The following is a 22,290-nucleotide window of genomic DNA, read 5'->3' on the forward strand; positions in this document are numbered from 1 at the left end:
TAATACTATATAACGTTATACGTCACAACGTAATACTATATAACGTTATACGTTATAACTTAATACTATATAACGTTATACGTTATATGGTAATACAATATAACGTTATACGTCATAACGTAATACTATATAACGTTATACGTTATAACGTAATACTATATAACGTTATACGTTACATGGTAATACCATATAACGTTATACGTTATAACGTAATACTATATAACGTTATACGTTATAACGTAATACTATATAACGTTATACGTTATATGGTAATACTATATAACGTTATACGTTATATGGTAATACTATATAACGTTATACGTTATATGGTAATACTATATAACGTTATACGTCATAACGTAATACTATATAAAGTTATACGTCACAACGTAATACTATATAACGTTATACGTTATAACTTAATACTATATAACGTTATACGTTATATGCTAATACTATATAACGTTATACGTCATAACGTAATACTATATAACGTTATACGTTATAACGTAATACTATATAACGTTATACGTTATATGGTAATACCATATAACGTTATACGTTATAACGTAATACTATATAACATTATACGATATAACTTAATACTATATAACGTTGTACGATATAACGTAATACTATATAACGTTATACGTTATATGGTAATACTATATAACGTTATACGTTACATGGTAATACTATATAACGTTATACGTTATAACGTAATACTATATAACGTTATACGTTATAACGTAATACTATATAACGTTATACGTTATAACGTAATACTATATAACGTTATACGTTATATGCTAATTCTATATAACGCTATACGTTATAACGTAATACTATATAACGTTATACGTCATAACGTAATACTATATAACGTTATACGTCATAACGTAATACTATATAACATTATACGTTATAACGTAATACTATATAACGTTATACGTTATATGCTAATTCTATATAACGCTATACCTTATAACGTAATACTATATAACGTTATACATTATAACGTAATACTATATAACGTTATACGTCATAACGTAATACTATATAAAGTTATACGTCACAACGTAATACTATATAACGTTATACGTTATAACTTAATACTATATAACGTTATACGTTATATGGTAATACTATATAACGTTATACGTCATAACGTAATACTATATAACGTTATACGTTATAACGTAATACTATATAACGTTATACGTTATATGGTAATACCATATAACGTTATACGTTATAACGTAATACTATATAACATTATACGATATAACTTAATACTATATAACGCTATACGATATAACGTAATACTATATAACGTTATACGTTATATGGTAATACTATATAACGTTATACGTTACATGGTAATACTATATAACGTTATACGTCATAACGTAATACTATATAACGTTATACGTCATAACGTAATACTATATAACGTTATACGTTATTACGTAATACTATATAACGTTATACGTCATAACGTAATACTATATAACATTATACGTTATAGCGTAATACTATATAACGTTATACGTTATAACGTAATACTATATAACGTTATACGTTATAACGTAATACTATATAACGTTATACGTTATAACGTAATACTATATAACGTTATACGTTATATGCTAATTCTATATAACGCTATACGTTATAACGTAATACTATATAACGTTATACATTATAACGTAATACTATATAACGTTATACGTCACAACGTAATACTATATAACGTTATACGTTATAACTTAATACTATATAACGTTATACGTTATATGGTAATACAATATAACGTTATACGTCATAACGTAATACTATATAACGTTATACGTTATAACGTAATACTATATAACGTTATACGTTACATGGTAATACCATATAACGTTATACGTTATAACGTAATACTATATAACGTTATACGTTATAACGTAATACTATATAACGTTATACGTTATATGGTAATACTATATAACGTTATACGTTATATGGTAATACTATATAACGTTATACGTCATAACGTAATACTATATAAAGTTATACGTCACAACGTAATACTATATAACGTTATACGTTATAACTTAATACTATATAACATTATACGTTATATGCTAATACTATATAACGTTATACGTCATAACGTAATACTATATAACGTTATACGTTATAACGTAATACTATATAACGTTATACGTTATATGGTAATACCATATAACGTTATACGTTATAACGTAATACTATATAACATTATACGATATAACTTAATACTATATAACGTTGTACGATATAACGTAATACTATATAACGTTATACGTTATATGGTAATACTATATAACGTTATACGTTACATGGTAATACTATATAACGTTATACGTTATATGGTAATACTATATAACGTTATACGTCATAACGTAATACTATATAACGTTATACGTCATAACGCAATACTATATAACATTATACGTTATAACGTAATACTATATAACGTTATACGTTATATGCTAATTCTATATAACGCTATACCTTATAACGTAATACTATATAACGTTATACATTATAACGTAATAGTATATAACGTTATACGTCATAACGTAATACTATATAAAGTTATACGTCACAACGTAATACTATATAACGTTATACGTTATAACTTAATACTATATAACGTTATACGTTATATGGTAATACTATATAACGTTATACGTCATAACGTAATACTATATAACGTTATACGTTATAACGTAATACTATATAACGTTATACGTTATATGGTAATACCATATAACGTTATACGTTATAACGTAATACTATATAACATTATACGATATAACTTAATACTATATAACGCTATACGATATAACGTAATACTATATAACGTTATACGTTATATGGTAATACTATATAACGTTATACGTTACATGGTAATACTATATAACGTTATACGTCATAACGTAATACTATATAACGTTATACGTCATAACGTAATACTATATAACGTTATACGTTATTACGTAATACTATATAACGTTATACGTCATAACGTAATACTATATAACATTATACGTTATAGCGTAATACTATATAACGTTATACGTTATAACGTAATACTATATAACGTTATACGTTATAAAGTAATACTATATAACGTTATACGTTATAACGTAATACTATATAACGTTATACGTTATATGCTAATTCTATATAACGCTATACGTTATAACGTAATACTATATAACGTTATACATTATAACGTAATACTATATAACGTTATACGTCACAACGTAATACTATATAACGTTATACGTTATAACTTAATACTATATAACGTTATACGTTATATGGTAATACAATATAACGTTATACGTCATAACGTAATACTATATAACGTTATACGTTATAACGTAATACTATATAACGTTATACGTTACATGGTAATACCATATAACGTTATACGTTATAACGTAATACTATATAACGTTATACGTTATAACGTAATACTATATAACGTTATACGTTATATGGTAATACTATATAACGTTATACGTTATATGGTAATACTATATAACGTTATACGTTATATGGTAATACTATATAACGTTATACGTCATAACGTAATACTATATAAAGTTATACGTCACAACGTAATACTATATAACGTTATACGTTATAACTTAATACTATATAACGTTATACGTTATATGCTAATACTATATAACGTTATACGTCATAACGTAATACTATATAACGTTATACGTTATAACGTAATACTATATAACGTTATACGTTATATGGTAATACCATATAACGTTATACGTTATAACGTAATACTATATAACATTATACGATATAACTTAATACTATATAACGTTGTACGATATAACGTAATACTATATAACGTTATACGTTATATGGTAATACTATATAACGTTATACGTTACATGGTAATACTATATAACGTTATACGTCATAACGTAATACTATATAACGTTATACGTTATAACGTAATACTATATAACGTTATACGTTATATGGTAATACTATATAACGTTATACTTTATAACGTAATACTATATAACGTTATACGTTATAACGTAATACTATATAACGTTATACGTTATATGGTAATACTATATAACGTTATACGTTATATGGTAATACTATATAAAGTTATACGTCACAACGTAATACTATATAACGTTATACGTTATAACTTAATACTATATAACGTTATACGTTATATGGTAATACAATATAACGTTATCCGTCATAACGTAATACTATATAACGTTATACGTTATAACGTAATACTATATAACGTTATACGTTATATGGTAATACCATATAACGTTATACGTTATAACGTAATATTACATAACATTATACGATATAACTTAATACTATATAACGTTATACGTTATATGGTAATACTATATAACGTTATACGTTATATGGTAATACTATATAACGTTATACGTTATAACGTAATACTATATAACGTTATACGTTATAACGTAATACTATATAACGTTATACGTTATAACGTAATACTATATAACGTTATACGTTATATGCTAATTCTATATAACGCTATACGTTATAACGTAATACTATATAACGTTATACATTATAACGTAATACTATATAACGTTATACGTCATAACGTAATACTATATAAAGTTATACGTCACAACGTAATACTATATAACGTTATACGTTATAACTTAATACTATATAACGTTATACGTTATATGGTAATACAATATAACGTTATACGTCATAACGTAATACTATATAACGTTATACATTATAACGTAATACTATATAACGTTATACGTCATAACGTAATACTATATAAAGTTATACGTCACAACGTAATACTATATAACGTTATACGTTATAACTTAATACTATATAACGTTATACGTTATAACGTAATACTATATAACGTTATACGTTATATGGTAATACCATATAACGTTATACGTTATAACGTAATACTATATAACATTATACGATATAACTTAATACTATATAACGTTATACGATATAACGTAATACTATATAACGTTATACGTTATATGGTAATACTATATAACGTTATACGTTACATGGTAATACTATATAACGTTATACGTCATAACGTAATACTATATAACGTTATACGTCATAACGTAATACTATATAAAGTTATACGTCACAACGTAATACTATATAACGTTATACGTTATAACTTAATACTATATAACGTTCTACGTTATATGGTAATACTATATAACGTTATACGTCATAACGTAATACTATATAACGTTATACGTTATAACGTAATACTATATAACGTTATACGTTATATGGTAATACCATATAACGTTATACGTTATAACGTAATACTATATAACATTATACGATATAACTTAATACTATATAACGCTATACGATATAACGTAATACTATATAACGTTATACGTTATATGGTAATACTATATAACGTTATACGTTGCATGGTAATACTATATAACGTTATACGTTGCATGGTAATACTATATAACGTTATACGTCATAACGTAATACTATATAACGTTATACGTCATAACGTAATACTATATAACGTTATACGTTATTACGTAATACTATATAACGTTATACGTCATAACGTAATACTATATAACATTATACGTTATAGCGTAATACTATATAACGTTGTACGTTATAACGTAATACTATATAACGTTATACGTTATAACGTAATACTATATAACGTTATACGTTATAACGTAATACTATATAACGTTATACGTTATATGCTAATTCTATATAACGCTATACGTTATAACGTAATACTATATAACGTTATACATTATAACGTAATACTATATAACGTTATACGTCACAACGTAATACTATATAACGTTATACGTTATAACTTAATACTATATAACGTTATACGTTATATGGTAATACCATATAACGTTATACGTTATAACGTAATACTATATAACGTTATACGATATAACTTAATACTATATAACGTTATACGATATAACGTAATACTATATAACGTTATACGTTATATGGTAATACTATATAACGTTATACGTTACATGGTAATACTATATAACGTTATACGTCATAACGTAATACTATATAACGTTATACGTTATATGCTAATTCTATATAACGCTATACGTTATAACGTAATACTATATAACGTTATACATTATAACGTAATACTATATAACGTTATACGTCATAACGTAATACTATATAAAGTTATACGTCACAACGTAATACTATTTAACGTTATACGTTATAACTTAATACTATATAACGTTATACGTTATATGGTAATACCATATAACGTTATACGTTATAACGTAATACTATATAACGTTATACGATATAACTTAATACTATATAACGTTATACGTTATAACGCAATACTATATAACGTTATACGTTATAACTTAATACTATATAACGTTATACGTTATATGGTAATACTATATAACGTTATACGTCATAACGTAATACTATATAAAGTTATACGTCACAACGTAATACTATATAACGTTATACGTTATAACTTAATACTATATAACGTTATACGTTATAAGGTAATACTATATAACGTTATACGTCATAACGTAATACTATATAACGTTATACGTTATAACGTAATACTATATAACGTTATACGTTATATGGTAATACCATATAACGTTATACGTTATAACGTAATACTATATAACGTTATACGATATAACTTAATACTATATAACGTTATACGATATAACGTAATACTATATAACGTTATACGTTATATGGTAATACTATATAACGTTATACGTTACATGGTAATACTATATAACGTTATACGTCATAACGTAATACTATATAACGTTATACGTTATATGGTAATACTATATAACGTTATACGTTATAACGTAATACTATATAACGTTATACGTTATATGGTAATACTATATAACGTTATACGTTATATGGTAATACTATATAACGTTATACGTTATAACGTAATACTATATAACGTTATACGTTATAACGTAATACTATATAACGTTATACGTTATAACGTAATACTATATAACGTTATACGTTATATGCTAATTCTATATAACGCTATACGTTATAACGTAATACTATATAACGTTATACATTATAACGTAATACTATATAACGTTATACGTCATAACGTAATACTATATAAAGTTATACGTCACAACGTAATACTATTTAACGTTATACGTTATAACTTAATACTATATAACGTTATACGTTATATGGTAATACAATATAACGTTATACGTCATAACGTAATACTATATAACGTTATACATTATAACGTAATACTATATAACGTTATACGTCATAACGTAATACTATATAAAGTTATACGTCACAACGTAATACTATATAACGTTATACGTTATAACTTAATACTATATAACGTTATACGTTATATGGTAATACAATATAACGTTATACGTCATAACGTAATACTATATAACGTTATACGTTATAACGTAATACTATATAACGTTATACGTTATATGGTAATACCATATAACGTTATACGTTATAACGTAATATTATATAACATTATACGATATAACTTAATACTATATAACGTTACACGTTATATGGTAATACTATATAACGTTATACGTTACATGGTAATACTATATAACGTTATACGTTATATGGTAATACTATATAACGTTATACGTTATAACGTAATACTATATAACGTTATACGTTATAACGTAATACTATATAACGTTATACGTTATAACGTAATACTATATAACGTTATACGTTATATGCTAATTCTATATAACGCTATACGTTATAACGTAATACTATATAACGTTATACATTATAACGTAATACTATATAACGTTATACGTCATAACGTAATACTATATAAAGTTATACGTCACAACGTAATACTATTTAACGTTATACGTTATAACTTAATACTATATAACGTTATACGTTATATGGTAATACAATATAACGTTATACGTCATAACGTAATACTATATAACGTTATACATTATAACGTAATACTATATAACGTTATACGTCATAACGTAATACTATATAAAGTTATACGTCACAACGTAATACTATATAACGTTATACGTTATAACTTAATACTATATAACGTTATACGTTATATGGTAATACAATATAACGTTATACGTCATAACGTAATACTATATAACGTTATACGTTATAACGTAATACTATATAACGTTATACGTTATATGGTAATACCATATAACGTTATACGTTATAACGTAATATTATATAACATTATACGATATAACTTAATACTATATAACGTTACACGTTATATGGTAATACTATATAACGTTATACGTTACATGGTAATACTATATAACGTTATACGTCATAACGTAATACTATATAACGTTATATGTTATAACGTAATACTATATAACGTTATACATTATATGATAATACTATATAACGTTATACCTTATATGGTAATACTATATAACGTTATACGTTATAACGTAATACTATATAACGTTATACGTTACATGGTAATACTATATAACGTTATACGTCATAACGTAATACTATATAACGTTATACGTTATATGGTAATACTATATAACGTTATACGTCATAACGTAATACTATATAAAGTTATACGTCACAACGTAATACTATATAACGTTATACGTTATAACTTAATACTATATAACGTTATACGTTATAAGGTAATACTATATAACGTTATACGTCATAACGTAATACTATATAACGTTATACGTTATAACGTAATACTATATAACGTTATACGTTATATGGTAATACCATATAACGTTATACGTTATAACGTAATACTATATAACGTTATACGATATAACTTAATACTATATAACGTTATACGATATAACGTAATACTATATAACGTTATACGTTATATGGTAATACTATATAACGTTATACGTTACATGGTAATACTATATAACGTTATACGTCATAACGTAATACTATATAACGTTATACGTTATATGGTAATACTATATAACGTTATACGTTATAACGTAATACTATATAACGTTATACGTTATATGGTAATACTATATAACGTTATACGTTATATGGTAATACTATATAACGTTATACGTTATAACGTAATACTATATAACGTTATACGTTATAACGTAATACTATATAACGTTATACGTTATAACGTAATACTATATAACGTTATACGTTATATGCTAATTCTATATAACGCTATACGTTATAACGTAATACTATATAACGTTATACATTATAACGTAATACTATATAACGTTATACGTCATAACGTAATACTATATAAAGTTATACGTCACAACGTAATACTATTTAACGTTATACGTTATAACTTAATACTATATAACGTTATACGTTATATGGTAATACAATATAACGTTATACGTCATAACGTAATACTATATAACGTTATACATTATAACGTAATACTATATAACGTTATACGTCATAACGTAATACTATATAACGTTATACGTTATAACGTAATACTATATAACGTTATACGTTATATGGTAATACCATATAACGTTATACGTTATAACGTAATATTATATAACATTATACGATATAACTTAATACTATATAACGTTACACGTTATATGGTAATACTATATAACGTTATACGTTACATGGTAATACTATATAACGTTATACGTCATAACGTAATACTATATAACGTTATATGTTATAACGTAATACTATATAACGTTATACATTATATGATAATACTATATAACGTTATACCTTATATGGTAATACTATATAACGTTATACGTTATAACGTAATACTATATAACGTTATACGTTACATGGTAATACCATATAACGTTATACGTTATAACGTAATACTATATAACGTTATACGTTATAACGTAATACTATATAACGTTATACGTTATATGGTAATACTATATAACGTTATACGTTATATGGTAATACTATATAACGTTATACGTTATATGGTAATACTATATAACGTTACACGTCATAACGTAATACTATATAAAGTTATACGTCACAACGTAATACTATATAACGTTATACGTTATAACTTAATACTATATAACGTTATACGTTATATGGTAATACTATATAACGTTATACGTCATAACGTAATACTATATAACGTTATACGTTATAACGTAATACTATATAACGTTATACGTTATATGGTAATACCATATAACGTTATACGTTATAACGTAATACTATATAACATTATACGATATAACTTAATACTATATAACGTTATACGATATAACGTAATACTATATAACGTTATACGTTATAAGGTAATACTATATAACGTTATACGTTACATGGTAATACTATATAACGTTATACGTCATAACGTAATACTATATAACGTTATACGTTATAACGTAATACTATATAACGTTATACGTTATATGGTAATACTATATAACGTTATACGTCATAACGTAATACTATATAACGTTATATGTTATTACGTAATACTATATAACGTTATACGTCATAACGTAATACTATATAACGTTATACGTCATAGCGTAATACTATATAACGTTATACGTTATAACGTAATACTATATAACGTTATACGTTATAACGTAATACTATATAACGTTATACGTTATAACGTAATACTATATAACGTTATACGTTATATGCTAATTCTATATAACGCTATACGTTATAACGTAATACTATATAACGTTATACATTATAACGTAATACTATATAACGTTATACGTCATAACGTAATACTATATAAAGTTATACGTCACAACGTAATACTATATAACGTTATACGTTATAACTTAATACTATATAACGTTATACGTTATATGGTAATACTATATAACGTTATACGTCATAACGTAATATTATATAACGTTATACGTTATAACGTAATACTATATAACGTTATACGTTATATGGTAATACTATATAACGTTATACGTTATATGGTAATACTATATAACGTTATACGTTATATGGTAATACCATATAACGTTATACGTTATAACGTAATACTATATAACATTATACGATATAACTTAATACTATATAACGTTATACGATATAACGTAATACTATATAACGTTATACGTTATATGGTAATACTATATAACGTTATACGTTACATGGTAATACTATATAACGTTATACGTTATATGGTAATACCATATAACGTTATACGTTATAACGTAATATTATATAACATTATACGATATAACTTAATACTATATAACGTTACACGTTATATGGTAATACTATATAACGTTATACGTTACATGGTAATACTATATAACGTTATACGTCATAACGTAATACTATATAACGTTATATGTTATAACGTAATACTATATAACGTTATACATTATATGATAATACTATATAACGTTATACCTTATATGGTAATACTATATAACGTTATACGTTATAACGTAATACTATATAACGTTATACGTTACATGGTAATACCATATAACGTTATACGTTATAACGTAATACTATATAACGTTATACGTTATAACGTAATACTATATAACGTTATACGTTATATGGTAATACTATATAACGTTATACGTTATATGGTAATACTATATAACGTTATACGTTATATGGTAATACTATATAACGTTACACGTCATAACGTAATACTATATAAAGTTATACGTCACAACGTAATACTATATAACGTTATACGTTATAACTTAATACTATATAACGTTATACGTTATATGATAATACTATATAACGTTATACGTCATAACGTAATACTATATAACGTTATACGTTATAACGTAATACTATATAACGTTATACGTTATATGGTAATACCATATAACGTTATACGTTATAACGTAATACTATATAACATTATACGATATAACTTAATACTATATAACGTTATACGATATAACGTAATACTATATAACGTTATACGTTATAAGGTAATACTATATAACGTTATACGTTACATGGTAGTACTATATAACGTTATACGTCATAACGTAATACTATATAACGTTATACGTTATAACGTAATACTATATAACGTTATACGTTATATGGTAATTCTATATAACGTTATACGTTATAACGTAATACTATATAACGTTATACGTCATAACGTAATACTATATAACGTTATACGTTATAACGTAATACTATATAACGTTATACGTTATATGGTAATACTATATAACGTTATACGTTATAACGTAATACTATATAACGTTATACGTTATATGGTAATACTATATAACGTTATACGTTATATGGTAATACTATATAACGTTATACGTTATATGGTAATACTATATAACGTTATACGTCATAACGTAATACTATATAACGTTATACGTTATTACGTAATACTATATAACGTTATACGTCATAACGTAATACTATATAACGTTATACGTCATAGCGTAATACTATATAACGATATACGTTATAACGTAATACTATATAACGTTATACGTTATAACGTAATACTATATAACGTTATACGTTATAACGTAATACTATATAACGTTATACGTTATATGCTAATTCTATATAACGCTATACGTTATAACGTAATACTATATAACGTTATACATTATAACGTAATACTATATAACGTTATACGTCATAACGTAATACTATATAAAGTTATACGTCACAACGTAATACTATATAACGTTATACGTTATAACTTAATACTATATAACGTTATACGTTATATGGTAATACTATATAACGTTATACGTCATAACGTAATATTATATAACGTTATACGTTATAACGTAATACTATATAACGTTATACGTTATATGGTAATACTATATAACGTTATACGTTATAACGTAATACTATATAACGTTATACGTTACATGGTAATACCATATAACGTTATACGTTATAACGTAATACTATATAACGTTATACGTTATATGGTAATACTATATAACGTTATACATTGTAACTTAATACTATATAACGTTATACGTTATAACTTAATACTATATAACGTTATACGTTATATGGTAATACTATATAACGTTATACGTCTTAACGTAATACTATATAACGTTATACGTTATAACGTAATACTATATAATGTTATACGTTATATGGTAATTCTATATAACGTTATACGTTATAACGTAATACTATATAACGTTATACGTCATAACGTAATACTATATAACGTTATACGTTATAACGTAATACTATATAACGTTATACGTTATATGGTAATACTATATAATGTTATACGTTATAACGTAATACTATATAACGTTATACGTTATATGGTAATACTATATAACGTTATACGTTATATGGTAATACTATATAACGTTATACGTCATAACGTAATACTATATAACGTTATACGTTATTACGTAATACTATATAACGTTATACGTTATAACGTAATACTATATAACGTTATACGTTATAACGTAATACTATATAACGTTATACGTTATATGCTAATTCTATATAACGCTATACGTTATAACGTAATACTATATAACGTTATACATTATAACGTAATACTATATAACGTTATACGTCATAACGTAATACTATATAAAGTTATACGTCACAACGTAATACTATATAACGTTATACGTTATAACTTAATACTATATAACGTTATACGTTATATGGTAATACTATATAACGTTATACGTCATAACGTAATACTATATACCGTTATACGTTATAACGTAATACTATATAAAGTTATACGTTATAACGTAATACTATATAACGTTATACGTTATATGGTAATACTATATAACGTTATACGTTACATGGTAATACTATATAACGTTATACGTCATATCGTAATACTATATAACGTTATACGATATAACGCAATACTATATAACGTCATACGTTGTATGGTAATACTATATAACGTTATACGTTATAACGTAATACTATATAACGTTATACGTCATAACGTAATACTATATAACGTTATACGTTATAACGTAATACTATATAACGTTATACGTTATATGGTAATTCTATATAACGTTATACGTTATAACGTAATACTATATAACGTTATACGTCATAACGTAATACTATATAACGTTATACGTTATAACGTAATACTATATAACGTTATACGTTATATGGTAATACTATATAACGTTATACGTTATAACGTAATACTATATAACGTTATACGTTATATGGTAATACTATATAACGTTATACGTTATATGGTAATACTATATAACGTTATACGTTATATGGTAATACTATATAACGTTATACGTCATAACGTAATACTATATAACGTTATACGTTATTACGTAATACTATATAACGTTATACGTCATAACGTAATACTATATAACGTTATACGTCATAGCGTAATACTATATAACGATATACGTTATAACGTAATACTATATAACGTTATACGTTATAACGTAATACTATATAACGTTATACGTTATAACGTAATACTATATAACGTTATACGTTATATGCTAATTCTATATAACGCTATACGTTATAACGTAATACTATATAACGTTATACATTATAACGTAATACTATATAACGTTATACGTCATAACGTAATACTATATAAAGTTATACGTCACAACGTAATACTATATAACGTTATACGTTATAACTTAATACTATATAACGTTATACGTTATATGGTAATACTATATAACGTTATACGTCATAACGTAATATTATATAACGTTATACGTTATAACGTAATACTATATAACGTTATACGTTATATGGTAATACTATATAACGTTATACGTTATAACGTAATACTATATAACGTTATACGTTACATGGTAATACCATATAACGTTATACGTTATAACGTAATACTATATAACGTTATACGTTATATGGTAATACTATATAACGTTATACATTGTAACTTAATACTATATAACGTTATACGTTATAACTTAATACTATATAACGTTATACGTTATATGGTAATACTATATAACGTTATACGTCTTAACGTAATACTATATAACGTTATACGTTATAACGTAATACTATATAATGTTATACGTTATATGGTAATTCTATATAACGTTATACGTTATAACGTAATACTATATAACGTTATACGTCATAACGTAATACTATATAACGTTATACGTTATAACGTAATACTATATAACGTTATACGTTATATGGTAATACTATATAATGTTATACGTTATAACGTAATACTATATAACGTTATACGTTATATGGTAATACTATATAACGTTATACGTTATATGGTAATACTATATAACGTTATACGTCATAACGTAATACTATATAACGTTATACGTTATTACGTAATACTATATAACGTTATACGTTATAACGTAATACTATATAACGTTATACGTTATAACGTAATACTATATAACGTTATACGTTATATGCTAATTCTATATAACGCTATACGTTATAACGTAGTACTATATAACGTTATACATTATAACGTAATACTATATAACGTTATACGTCATAACGTAATACTATATAAAGTTATACGTCACAACGTAATACTATATAACGTTATACGTCATAACGTAATACTATATACCGTTATACGTTATAACGTAATACTATATAAAGTTATACGTTATAACGTAATACTATATAACGTTATACGTTATATGGTAATACTATATAACGTTATACGTTACATGGTAATACTATATAACGTTATACGTCATATCGTAATACTATATAACGTTATACGATATAACGCAATACTATATAACGTCATACGTTGTATGGTAATACTATATAACGTTATACGTTATAACGTAATACTATATAACGTTATACGTCATAACGTAATACTATATAACGTTATACGTTATAACGTAATACTATATAACGTTATACGTTATATGGTAATTCTATATAACGTTATACGTTATAACGTAATACTATATAACGTTATACGTCATAACGTAATACTATATAACGTTATACGTTATAACGTAATACTATATAACGTTATACGTTATATGGTAATACTATATAACGTTATACGTTATAACGTAATACTATATAACGTTATACGTTATATGGTAATACTATATAACGTTATACGTTATATGGTAATACTATATAACGTTATACGTTATATGGTAATACTATATAACGTTATACGTCATAACGTAATACTATATAACGTTATACGTTATTACGTAATACTATATAACGTTATACGTCATAACGTAATACTATATAACGTTATACGTCATAGCGTAATACTATATAACGTTATACGTTATAACGTAATACTATATAACGTTATACGTTATAACGTAATACTATATAACGTTATACGTTATAACGTAATACTATATAACGTTATACGTTATATGCTAATTCTATATAACGCTATACGTTATAACGTAATACTATATAACGTTATACATTATAACGTAATACTATATAACGTTATACGTCATAACGTAATACTATATAAAGTTATACGTCACAACGTAATACTATATAACGTTATACGTTATAACTTAATACTATATAACGTTATACGTTATATGGTAATACTATATAACGTTATACGTCATAACGTAATATTATATAACGTTATACGTTATAACGTAATACTATATAACGTTATACGTTATATGGTAATACTATATAACGTTATACGTTATATGGTAATACTATATAACGTTATACGTTACATGGTAATACTATATAACGTTATACGTCATAACGTAATACTATATAACGTTATACGTTATAACGTAATACTATATAACGTTATACATTATATGATAATACTATATAACGTTATACCTCATATGGTAATACTATATAACGTTATACGTTATAACGTAATACTATATAACGTTATACGTTACATGGTAATACCATATAACGTTATACGTTATAACGTAATACTATATAACGTTATACGTTATATGGTAATACTATATAACGTTATACATTGTAACTTAATACTATATAACGTTATACGTTATAACTTAATACTATATAACGTTATACGTTATATGGTAATACTATATAACGTTATACGTCTTAACGTAATACTATATAACGTTATACGTTATAACGTAATACTATATAATGTTATACGTTATATGGTAATTCTATATAACGTTATACGTTATAACGTAATACTATATAACGTTATACGTCATAACGTAATACTATATAACGTTATACGTTATAACGTAATACTATGTAACGTTATACGTTATATGGTAATACTATATAATGTTATACGTTATAACGTAATACTATATAACGTTATACGTTATATGGTAATACTATATAACGTTATACGTTATATGGTAATACTATATAACGTTATACGTCATAACGTAATACTATATAACGTTATACGTTATAACGTAATACTATATAACGTTATACGTTATAACGTAATACTATATAACGTTATACGTTATATGCTAATTCTATATAACGCTATACGTTATAACGTAATACTATATAACGTTATACATTATAGCGTAATACTATATAACGTTATACGTCATAACGTAATACTATATAAAGTTATACGTCACAACGTAATACTATATAACGTTATACGTTATAACTTAATACTATATAACGTTATACGTTATATGGTAATACTATATAACGTTATACGTCATAACGTAATACTATATACCGTTATACGTTATAACGTAATACTATATAAAGTTATACGTTATAACGTAATACTATATAACGTTATACGTTATATGGTAATACTATATAACGTTATACGTTACATGGTAATACTATATAACGTTATACGTCATATCGTAATACTATATAACGTTATACGATATAACGCAATACTATATAACGTCATACGTTGTATGGTAATACTATATAACGTTATACGTTATAACGTAATACTATATAACGTTATACGTCATAACGTAATACTATATAACGTTATACGTTATAACGTAATACTATATAACGTTATACGTTATAACGTAATACTATATAACGTTATACGTTATAACGTAATACTATATAAGGTTATACATTATATGATAATACTATATAACGTTATACGTCATAACGTAATACTATATAACGTTATACGTTATTACGTAATACTATATAACGTTATACGTTATAACGTAATACTATATAACGTTATACGTTATAACGTAATACTATATAACGTTATACGTTATATGCTAATTCTATATAACGCTATACGTTATAACGTAATACTATATAACGTTATACATTATAACGTAATACTATATAACGTTATACGTCATAACGTAATACTATATAAAGTTATACGTCACAACGTAATACTATATAACGTTATACGTTATAACTTAATACTATATAACGTTATACGTTATATGGTAATACTATATAACGTTATACGTCATAACGTAATACTATATAACGTTATACGTTATAACGTAATACTATATAACGTTATACGTTATAACGTAATACTATATAACGTTATACGTTATATGGTAATACTATATAACGTTATACGTTACATGGTAATACTATATAACGTTATACGTCATAACGTAATACTATATAACGTTATACGTTATAACGTAATACTATATAACGTTATACGTTATAACGTAATACTATATAACATTATACGATATAACTTAATACTATATGACGTTATACGATATAACGTAATACTATATAACGTTCTACGTTATATGATAATACTATATAACGTTATACGTTACATGGTAATACTATATAACGTTATACGTCATAACGTAATACTATATAACGTTATACGTTATAACGTAATACTATATAACGTTATACGTTATAACGTAATACTATATAATGTTATACGTTATATGGTAATTCTATATAACGTTATACGTTATAACGTAAAACTATATAACGTTATACGTCATAACGTAATACTATATAACGTTATACGTTATAACGTAATACTATATAACGTTATACGTTACATGGTAATACTATATATCGTTATACGTTATAACGTAATACTATATAACGTTATACGTTATATGGTAATACTATATAACGTTATACGTTATATGGTAATACTATATAACGTTATACGTTATATGGTAATACTATATAACGTTATACGTCATAACGTAATACTATATAACGTTATACGTTATTACGTAATACTATATAACGTTATACGTTATAACGTGATACTATATAACGTTATACGTTATAACGTAATACTATATAACGTTATACGTTATATGCTAATTCTATATAACGCTATACGTTATAACGTAATACTATATAACGTTATACATTATAACGTAATACTATATAACGTTATACGTTATAACGTAATACTATATAACGTTATACGTTACATGGTAATACCATATAACGTTATACGTTATAACGTAATACTATATAACGTTATACGTCATAACGTAATACCATATAACGTTATACGTTATAACGTAATACTATATAACGTTATACGTTATAACGTAATACTATATAACGTTATACGTTATATGGTAATACTATATAACGTTATACGTTACATGGTAATACTATATAACGTTATACGTCACAACGTAATACTATATAACGTTATACGTTATAACTTAATACTATATAACGTTATACGTTATATGGTAATACTATATAACGTTATACGTCATAACGTAATACTATATAACGTTATACGTTATAACGTAATACTATATAACGTTATACGTTATAACGTAATACTATATAACGTTATACGTTATATGGTAATACTATATAACGTTATACGTTACATGGTAATACTATATAACGTTATACGTCATAACGTAATACTATATAACGTTATACGTTATAACGTAATACTATATAACGTTATACGTTATAACGTAATACTATATAACGTTATACGTTATATGGTAATACTATATAACGTTATACGTTACATGGTAATACTATATAACGTTATACGTTACATGGTAATACTATATAACGTTATACGTCATAACGTAATACTATATAACGTTATACGTTATAACGTAATACTATATAACGTTATACGTTACATGGTAATACCATATAACGTTATACGTTATAACGTAATACTATATAACGTTATACGTCATAACGTAATACCATATAACGTTATACGTTATAACGTAATACTATATAACGTTATACGTTACATGGTAATACTATATAACGTTATACGTCATAACGTAATACTATATAACGTTATACGTTATAACGTAATACTATATAATGTTATATGTTATATGGTAATTCTATATAACGTTATACGTTATAACGTAATCCTATATAACGTTACACGTCATAACGTAATACTATATAACGTTATACGTTATAACGTAATACTATATAACGTTATACATTATATGATAATACTATATAACGTTATACCTTATATGGTAATACTATATAACGTTATACGTCATAACGTAATATTATATAACGTTATACGTTATAACGTAATACTATATAACGTTATACGTTATATGGTAATACTATATAACGTTATACGTTATATGGTAATACTATATAACGTTATACGTTACATGGTAATACTATATAACGTTATACGTCATAACGTAATACTATATAACGTTATACGTTATAACGTAATACTATATAACGTTATACATTATATGATAATACTATATAACGTTATACCTCATATGGTAATACTATATAACGTTATACGTTATAACGTAATACTATATAACGTTATACGTTACATGGTAATACCATATAACGTTATACGTTATAACGTAATACTATATAACGTTATACGTTATATGGTAATACTATATAACGTTATACATTGTAACTTAATACTATATAACGTTATACGTTATAACTTAATACTATATAACGTTATACGTTATATGGTAATACTATATAACGTTATACGTCTTAACGTAATACTATATAACGTTATACGTTATAACGTAATACTATATAATGTTATACGTTATATGGTAATTCTATATAACGTTATACGTTATAACGTAATACTATATAACGTTATACGTCATAACGTAATACTATATAACGTTATACGTTATAACGTAATACTATATAACGTTATACGTTATATGGTAATACTATATAATGTTATACGTTATAACGTAATACTATATAACGTTATACGTTATATGGTAATACTATATAACGTTATACGTTATATGGTAATACTATATAACGTTATACGTCATAACGTAATACTATATAACGTTATACGTTATTACGTAATACTATATAACGTTATACGTTATAACGTAATACTATATAACGTTATACGTTATAACGTAATACTATATAACGTTATACGTTATATGCTAATTCTATATAACGCTATACGTTATAACGTAATACTATATAACGTTATACATTATAACGTAATACTATATAACGTTATACGTCATAACGTAATACTATATAAAGTTATACGTCACAACGTAATACTATATAACGTTATACGTTATAACTTAATACTATATAACGTTATACGTTATATGGTAATACTATATAACGTTATACGTCATAACGTAATACTATATACCGTTATACGTTATAACGTAATACTATATAAAGTTATACGTTATAACGTAATACTATATAACGTTATACGTTATATGGTAATACTATATAACGTTATACGTTACATGGTAATACTATATAACGTTATACGTCATATCGTAATACTATATAACGTTATACGATATAACGCAATACTATATAACGTCATACGTTGTATGGTAATACTATATAACGTTATACGTTATAACGTAATACTATATAACGTTATACGTCATAACGTAATACTATATAACGTTATACGTTATAACGTAATACTATATAACGTTATACGTTATAACGTAATACTATATAACGTTATACGTTATAACGTAATACTATATAAGGTTATACATTATATGATAATACTATATAACGTTATACGTCATAACGTAATACTATATAACGTTATACGTTATTACGTAATACTATATAACGTTATACGTTATAACGTAATACTATATAACGTTATACGTTATAACGTAATACTATATAACGTTATACGTTATATGCTAATTCTATATAACGCTATACGTTATAACGTAATACTATATAACGTAATACATTATAACG

Source organism: Bombus flavifrons, chromosome 3 (genome assembly GCF_040668555.2).
Source record: "Bombus flavifrons isolate JBK064 chromosome 3, iyBomFlav1_principal, whole genome shotgun sequence".
Classification (NCBI taxonomy): domain Eukaryota; kingdom Metazoa; phylum Arthropoda; class Insecta; order Hymenoptera; family Apidae; genus Bombus; species Bombus flavifrons.